At 40.7% G+C, this 8,123-nt stretch overlaps 1 protein-coding gene across 20 annotated transcripts in view; it reads right to left on the bottom strand.

The window, feature by feature from the left end:
• Window positions 1-8,123, bottom strand: part of SGMS1 (sphingomyelin synthase 1) — a 330,390-nt gene that overhangs the window by 117,767 nt on the left and 204,500 nt on the right. For 18 of the 20 annotated variants that reach the window (XM_010832194.1, XM_010832201.1, XM_010832203.1 and 15 more), the window contains one exon: window positions 4,899-4,979. The exons of the other annotated variants lie outside the window; for them this stretch is intronic. The gene's annotated coding sequence lies outside the window, so the exon portion shown is untranslated. The remainder of the gene's footprint in view (window positions 1-4,898; window positions 4,980-8,123) is intronic. 20 annotated transcript variants of the gene reach the window in all.

Below are 8,123 nucleotides of genomic sequence, written 5' to 3'. Positions count from 1 at the left end.
TGAAAAGAGAAGCGAAAAGCAAAGGAGAAAAGGAAAGATACAAGCATCTGAATGCAGAGTTCCAAAGAATAGCAAGAAGAAATAAGAAAGCCTTCCTCAGTGTTCAATGGAAAGAAATAGAGGAAAACAACAGAATGGGAAAGACTAGAGATCTCTCCAAGAAAATTAGAGATACCAAGGGAACATTTCATGCAAAGATGGGCTCGATAAAGGACAGAAATGGTATGGACCTAACAGAAGCAGAAGATGGTAATGTAACCTACGGTAAAGGGAATGGAAAATGGCTAGAGAAGTGCTTTCTTCCCTTCAGTAATGAGAGAAGAAGGTGTCCTATTATAAGAAGCAGTCCTCATTTCTATGGTGCTTTATGCTGTTCTCATAAGCTTGCAGATATTGTCTCACTGTATTCTGACAACCATCCTAGTGCAATCCCAGGACTTGCCCAAGGCCCCAGTGGCACCTGAACTGGAACCCAATTCTGGTGATCTCTCACCAAAGCAGCCTTGGAGACTTTGGTTTCACCCACAAAATGGAGATAATCTTAGACACTTTCTAAGACAGTTGTTGAGAGATTAAGTAAAACGATGTATTTAAAACACATAAGCACATAAAAGTACTCACTAAATATAAAGTGGTATTACTATTAAATTATGATATTTATCCCTTATCCCATATCTTTCCCAAATTATCTTTAAATTTAATAATAAACAGTTTGTTTAAATTTCTTAAGTAGAAAATACATTTATTAATGGTATTTTCTTCCCCTGTCAAAACCATAAGCTCCCCTAGTCGAGTTTTTTTCTATGCACACACACGTACTTTCCCCATGACTTCTCTTACTTGTTTACTTCCTGACTAGTCAGTTTCTTAAGACTCTCAAGAAGTTTCAGAAGGCACCACTATTAATTTTTTATTTTTTCCCAAACAAGAGAAATGGAGGGCAATTAAAGACAGTCTTCCTTTCAAGTATGGTAGAGATTCCACACGTGGCCCCCAACTAAGAGTGAATACAGGGCTTAACATCCAAGATGCTCCTACCTCTGTCTTCTACCTCTAGTCCTAATTAGCAGGACCTGCCTTCTCTCTGCATTCAACCAAACTACAATTCTGGCCTTTCCCGAGAATGGAATCTTCCTTTCCCACCTCTCCCTCTTGGCTCAAAAACTGTTCTACCTACACACTCTGTTCAAAGATCCTGTCCAAGTAATTGGCTAAGTGTACCACAGTGCATACACAAAGATGTTCATCACAGTGGGCTTTAAAAGAATGAAAAGTTGAAAAGAAACTAAATGCTCACTAGTAAGGAAATGGCTAAATACATTACAGATCACATATACATGGGATGCTATAGAACAGTAACAAAAATGATGTAGATTATATCTATTGATTTGGCATGGTCTCAGTTTATTATTAGTCTAATCAGGTTTCAAAGTAATATTGATAATGATCCATTTTAGGGAGAAAAAATATCTAATTTGGGCACAGGAACAGTATGCAAAATATATAAAAAAAACAAAAACCTAATAATCGTATCTCTGGGTAGTGATAATGAGTTTTCTAATCTTAATAATTTTCACATTTTAATATTCTTTCCAATTAGCATTGTTAATTTTATAACCTAAAAAAAGGCATTTTAATTAAAAGGCATTAATCATTAAATATGCAATTCAAATGTCATCTGCTCCTGAACACCCCCCCCCAGCCCACTCTTATCACACAGGTAATTCCTCTCTCTTGTCTGTTTCCTGAGTATTTAATATATCATAACATTTACCACGCTTGTTTTGAAATGACAGTTTTCTTGGTTCAGACTTGATTATCAACTCTTGAATAAGTGGAATAAGCCTGTTTTATTTTTACTGCTGCTTAGTCATTCAGTCCTGTCCGACTGTTTGTGACCCCATGGACTGTAGCCCTCCAGGCTCCTCTGTCCCTGGGATTTTCCAGGTAAGAAAACTGGAGTAGGTAGCCATTCCCTTCTCTAGGGTGTCTTCCCAACTCAGGGATGGAACCCAAGTCACCTGCGTTGAAAGCAGATTCTTAACCATCTGTGTCACCAGGGAATCTACCCTAATGACCCATGACTCTCAAGTCTCCAGACACCACTGAGTATGCTGATGTGAGCATAAAGCAAGGCTCTAAAATCTGCACATTTGACATTTGTACACGCAGTGCTCTAATCAAAAATTAATCTACTGTGGGGATGTTTGGAAGATGCATAGGGTCCATTTTGGAGGGAGAAATTATCAGTCAGGATATTTTATCTGTGGGAACACTTCTCTATTAATCATTACTCCCATGTTTGCTTTCAGAGTTACCAAAGACACCCTGATTCAACTTAAGATATGTCAATATTTCTTAGTCCAGAAATTAGCCTCTCAGACTTTTACCCATGAGCTTCCTCTTCAAAAGGACAAGAATTACTTTTATAATAATCCAAGTCCAATCCTGACTCGGTAGGAAATATAAATACCTATTGTTTTAGGAAGAAATAAGGGAAATAAATGTTTTAAGATTATGTAAGTCTGATTCAGGGAATTGACATAAACAAAGGTTTTGAAATAGCCAAGGCTTTTTTTTTTTGAAGGTTCAATAAAGAATGTGTTTTGAGAACTAGGTGGGTGAGATTTAAAATAAATACAAGCACCACGATCTTAGCTGTTACTTAGCAATTTCAGGCTTCAATTATTCCCTTCTAAAGGGCAAGTGACAAGATTAAAGAAATTGCTTCCAGAAGAAACACTGAGATATCTGATCCAGTTTCCTTTCTTCTCTCCATTTTACTCCCTAAGATCTTAATCCAGCCGGTATGAACTTTAAACTGCTCAGGTTTTTGGTTTTGGTTTGTTCTCTCTGGAGACAATTCCTTTTTCTTAATTTCTGAATCAAAAGCGAAGCTACGTGCCATCATTAGTCAAGAGACACCTTGGCTGCTTGTCCCCAAAGTGTCACTACCTGAGGAAATGCAGACTCGCCAGAGTACAAAGAAGGAAAACAAAAAAGTTCAAAAGAAAGTAAACAGTCTGACTTATCTCCACACACTATCACTCAAAAGCCAGAAGAAGTGAGGGGTGCCAGGGGCCAGTTACAAAGCTGAGTTAATAACATGAGCACTATAGTCACACACTTAAAAAAATAGATCTAAATTCTGGATTGATCTTGGCACTTATCTTCACGCCAGAAGCTGTGGAGGCATGACAACTTGGGTTACCTAGCATGGATTCAAAAGCAGATCTTGCTTTTATCAACCAAACCAAACTCTTACCACCAGGGCTAAGAAAGATAATTGAAGATTTCTGGCTTGGAAATGTCTTCACAATAGGAAACTTACCACCACTGGTGTGCTGAGGCCAGCTCATGTATCACTCCCTTAAAACCTTGCATATTCTCAGGACTTGGGGCAAGGTGATTGTTAAACACACCATCAATAAATGCTAAATTATATAAACATACAATTAAAATGCTGCTGCTAAGTCACTTCAGTCGTGTCCGACTCTGTGCGACCCCATAGACGGCAGCCCACCAGGCTCCCCTGTCTCTGGGATTCTCCAGGCAAGAACACTGGAGAGGGTTACCATTTTCTTCTCCAATGCATGAAAGTGAAAAGTGAAAGTGAAGTCGCTCAGTCGTGTCCGACTCTTAGCAACACCATGGATTGTAGCCTACTAGGCTCCTCTGTCCATGGGATTCTCCAGGCAAGAGTACTGGAGTGGGTTGCTATTGCCTTCTCCAAAACAATTAAACTATACTAGAAACAAAAACACATCATTTCCTGTTTTACTATGATCAATGATCTTTGATGTTCTTTGCAACTATTGTACCTGGTTGGTAGGAAATCATATAAAGGTGTGCTCCTGCAATCACTTCTCAACTCTGCTGGCAGTAATGCTTGATGGTAGCATGAAATCAGCGATGGTGAAAGTGTTCACACTACAGAAATTTGCAAATGCTACAAACCACTGCCCGCCCCCCGCCCCCCAATCAGGACTGACTCTGAACATTTACTTGCATATCAATATCTGCAATGTTTACCCACCACTGCCTGGCAGTAGCTCAGGAAGTTAAGCTGGTCAGTCTCCTAAATCAAAATAAAGGTCTGTAAACTATAAATCATGATGCAAATATAAGGATGGAAAGTAACTACTTTTACTGTGGCCCTGTAATGTAACAGTCACAGCACAAAGTACTATCCTAATAGTCTTTCATTTCATGAGAAATATTATCAAATCCAGGATACTGATGAGTCAACTGAGGTGGAGAGGCTGAGTAACGACTAAAACCACAATAGCCAGAGTCAGGTGTGTGAATGTCTGACTCAAAAATGTATGATCTTTCCACTAACCATTATGACTACCATAATGAAACCAAAACCAATCACATATAACTGTCACGTAATTTGCAAATACTAATGGCCTTTTATGTGTTAAAAGAAAAAAAAAAAAAGGTACATTGAAGAGGACTAGACAAAGAGCTCAATTTTTTCATATTCACCAAGTTTATTCATATTTACCTCCAAAATGTACCCACAAAAAGTGAGTAAGAAATAAGGCCCATGGCACCAGTGGAAGAAAGAATGATCTGCATTTGAGACAGGCTAAGTCCAAGGTTAATGTAAGAGGGATCCCCTTTCAGTTTTTTAAATATTTATACTCTATCCACCAAGCTGACACACTCAACTTAAAATGAGACACTCTGCCAAGAAAGAACAATGCAAAAGAATCTCTGAAATGTTGGCACCAAGTTTCTGAAGTATTTACATACTCAGATACTTACTTTTCAAAATTTTCTTTTTTAAACTTTTAAGGTATTTAATTGGGCTATTATTTTAACTTTGTTTCTTACAGAAAATTCACCCTGTAGTCAAAAGAATGCCAAAGAACTAACAAAATTTTACTCACTGATTATTTTTTAAAATTCTTGTCATCTTGGCTTCCTATAAGTTACCGGCTTCTCCCACTGTTCCTGTACATTTCCATCACCTGCCATGAGAAGAGAGAATCTGATTATATATCTCATAAAGTCCATTTCTTGGTTTCTACTACATAAGTCTTCTCCTTTCTTTATAACTTAGAGAGAAATATGGTCGTCTCTTCCTTTCTCTCCAAAATCAAAACGGCAGGAGAGAACAACACAGAAGATCACCTCAAGAGAAAAGACTTTAAAGAGCACTATTTCTACTGTTGGGGGGTTGGGGTGAAGACTTTTAAAATACCCTCCCTTATGTTTTCGGGAAGAAATTTTTAGTCTGTCTCTTGGAAGGAAGCAGTATTAGAGTAAGCCACTTTCTCTCCCCTTCCCCAAACCCCTTCTTCCTTCTTAAAAGTGAGTGACTAGCCACTTGGGCTTCCCTGGTGGCTCAGAGGGTAAAGCATCTGCCTACAATGAGGGAGACCTGGGTTCAATCCCTGGGTCAGGAAGATCCCCTGGAGAAGGAAATGGCAACCCACTCTAGTACTCTTGCCTGAAAAATCCCATGGACAGAGAAGCCTGGTAGGCTACAGTCCATGGGGTCGCAAAGAGCTGGACACGACTGAGCAACTTTCACCCACTTGAGAACTCTAGAGGAACCACTGGCGTGGTGCTGAGGCCCCACTCTGAGCTGGGCAGCAAGGGTCTCCCCCCAGTTCTCTCCAACACCGGGAGTCAAGCTAATTTCCCCACAGTAAACAGGACAACAGCAGCCAGTTTCTGGGAGGACCAGCCAGCTCTCTCTGTTGGCTTCTCTCCAGCAGAGTTGCTGGACTAGGATGACTCCATTAGGGTTACTGGGGTCCAATGCATGTTTTAGAGACAGAGCGAACTGACACTTCTGAGTTTTCCAATCCTGCTTTTATCAATAATTAAGTTACTACCTATGTTGATTCCCATTTGAATTGTTGATCTATTTCACAAACTGTTTAAAGATTACAAGATAGACGAGAGACATGATTAGGCAACCCAAACCACCATCTGTCAAAGGACAATGCCTAGATAAAAGGTTTGCTCAAAGTCCTACCACTTTCTAGTCACATGACCTTGGGAAAATCCATTCACGTTCCCCAGCCTCAATTTCATTATTTCTGAAAGAGGATCAAATGGCCCCTACCATACTGTGTGGTTGTTCAGATTAAATGAAATGAAAGCCATGATGTGCCAAAGTCAAGCATGCTTTAATCTAACAAGGGACACTCAGTGCTCAGACTTGCTAGTTTGTCCATACTTTCAGTTCAGATATTGGTGATCCATATAATTTGTGGACTAATGGATTACACTGGACCAGGCATAGACTTGGATTACTGTGATATTGAATGGTTTGCCTTGGAAATGAACAGAGATCATTCTGTCATTTTTGACACTGCGTCCAAGTACTGCATTTCAGACTCTTCTGTTGACTTTGATGGCTACTCCATTTCTTCTAAGGGATTCTTGCCCACAGTAGTACATATAATGGTCATCTGAGTTAAATTCACCCATTCCAGTCCACTTTTGTTTGCTGATTCCTAAAATGTCGATGTTCACTCTTGGCATCTTCTGTTTGACCACTTCCAATTTGCCTTGATTTATGGACCTAACATTCCAGGTTCCTATGCAATATTGCTCTTTATAACATCAGACTTTACTTTCATCATGGCTCAGCTGGTAAAGAATCCACCTGCAATGTGGGAAACCTGGGTTCGATCCCCAGGCTCAGAAGATCCCCTGGAGAAGGCTACCCACTCCAGTATTCTGGCCTGGAGAATTTCATGGACGGTATTGTCCATGGGGTCACAAAGAGTCGGACACGACTGAGCAACTTTCACTTTCACTTACTTCCATCACCAGTCACATGCACAATTGGGTGTTGTTGCTTTGGCTCCATCTCTTCATTTTTTCTAGAGTTCTTTCTCCACTGATCTCCAGGAGCTTATTGGGCAACTACCGACCTGGGGAGTTCATCTTTCAGTGTCCTACCTTTTTGCATTTTCATACCGTTCATGAGGTTCTCAACGCAAGAATATTGAAGTGATTTGTCTTTCCCTTCTCCAGTGGACTACATTTTGTCAGAGCTCTCCACCATGACCCGACGGTCTTGGGTAGCCCCACACAGCAAGGCTCATAGTTTCATTGAGTTAGACCAGGCTGTGGGCCATGTGATCAGATTGGTTAGTTTTCTGTGACTGTGGTTTTCAGTCTATCTCTCCTCAGATGGAGAAGGATAAGAGGCTTATGAAAGCTTGCTGATTTCATAAGAGACTGACTGAGGGGGATACTGGGTCTTGTTCTGATGGGTGGGGCCATGCTCAGTAAACCTTTAATCCAACTTTCTATTGATGGGTGGGGCTGTGTTCCCTCCCTGTTATTTGCCTGGGGCCAAACTATGGTGGAGGTAATGAAGATAATGGCGACCTCCTTGAAAAGGTTGAAGACCTACAGTTCAGTTCAGTTCAGTTCAGTCGCTCAGTCGTGTCCGACTCTTTGTGAACCCATGAATCACAGCACACCAGGCCTCCCTGTCCATCACCAACTCCCGGAGTTCACTCAAACTCACGTCCATCAAGTCGGTGATGCCATCCAGCCATCTCATCCTCTGTCGTCCCTTTCTCCTCCTGCCCCTAATCCTTCCCAGCATCAGCATATTTTCCAATGAGTCAACTCTTCACATGAGGTGGCCAAAGTACTGGAGTTTCAGCTTTAGCATCATTCCTTCCAAAGAACACCCAGGGCTGATCTCCTTTAGAATGGACTGGTTGGATCTCCTTGGAGTCCAAGGGACTCTCAAGAGTCTTCTCCAACACCACAGTTCAAAAGCATCAATTCTTCAGCGCTCAGCTTTCTTCACAGTCCAACTTTCACATCCATACATGATTACTGGAAAAACCATAGCCTTGACTAGACGGACCTTTGTTGGCAAAGTAATGTCTCTGCTTTTCAATATGCTATCTAGGTTGGTCATAACTTTCCTTCCATGGAGTAAGCATCTTTTAATTTCATGGCTGCAATCACCATCTGCAGTGATTTTGGAGCCCCAAAAAATAAAGTCTGACACTGTTTCCACTGTTTCCCCATCTATTTGCCATGAAGTGATGGGACCAGATGCCATGATCTTCATTTTCTGAATGTTGAGCTTTAAGCCAACTTTTTCACTCTCCTCTTTCACTTTCATC

This window comes from Bison bison, unplaced genomic scaffold, assembly GCF_000754665.1.
Source record: "Bison bison bison isolate TAMUID 2011002044 unplaced genomic scaffold, Bison_UMD1.0 scf7180017860456, whole genome shotgun sequence".
NCBI classification, from domain to species: domain Eukaryota; kingdom Metazoa; phylum Chordata; class Mammalia; order Artiodactyla; family Bovidae; genus Bison; species Bison bison.
This window is presented reverse-complemented; position numbering and strand designations above follow the sequence as displayed.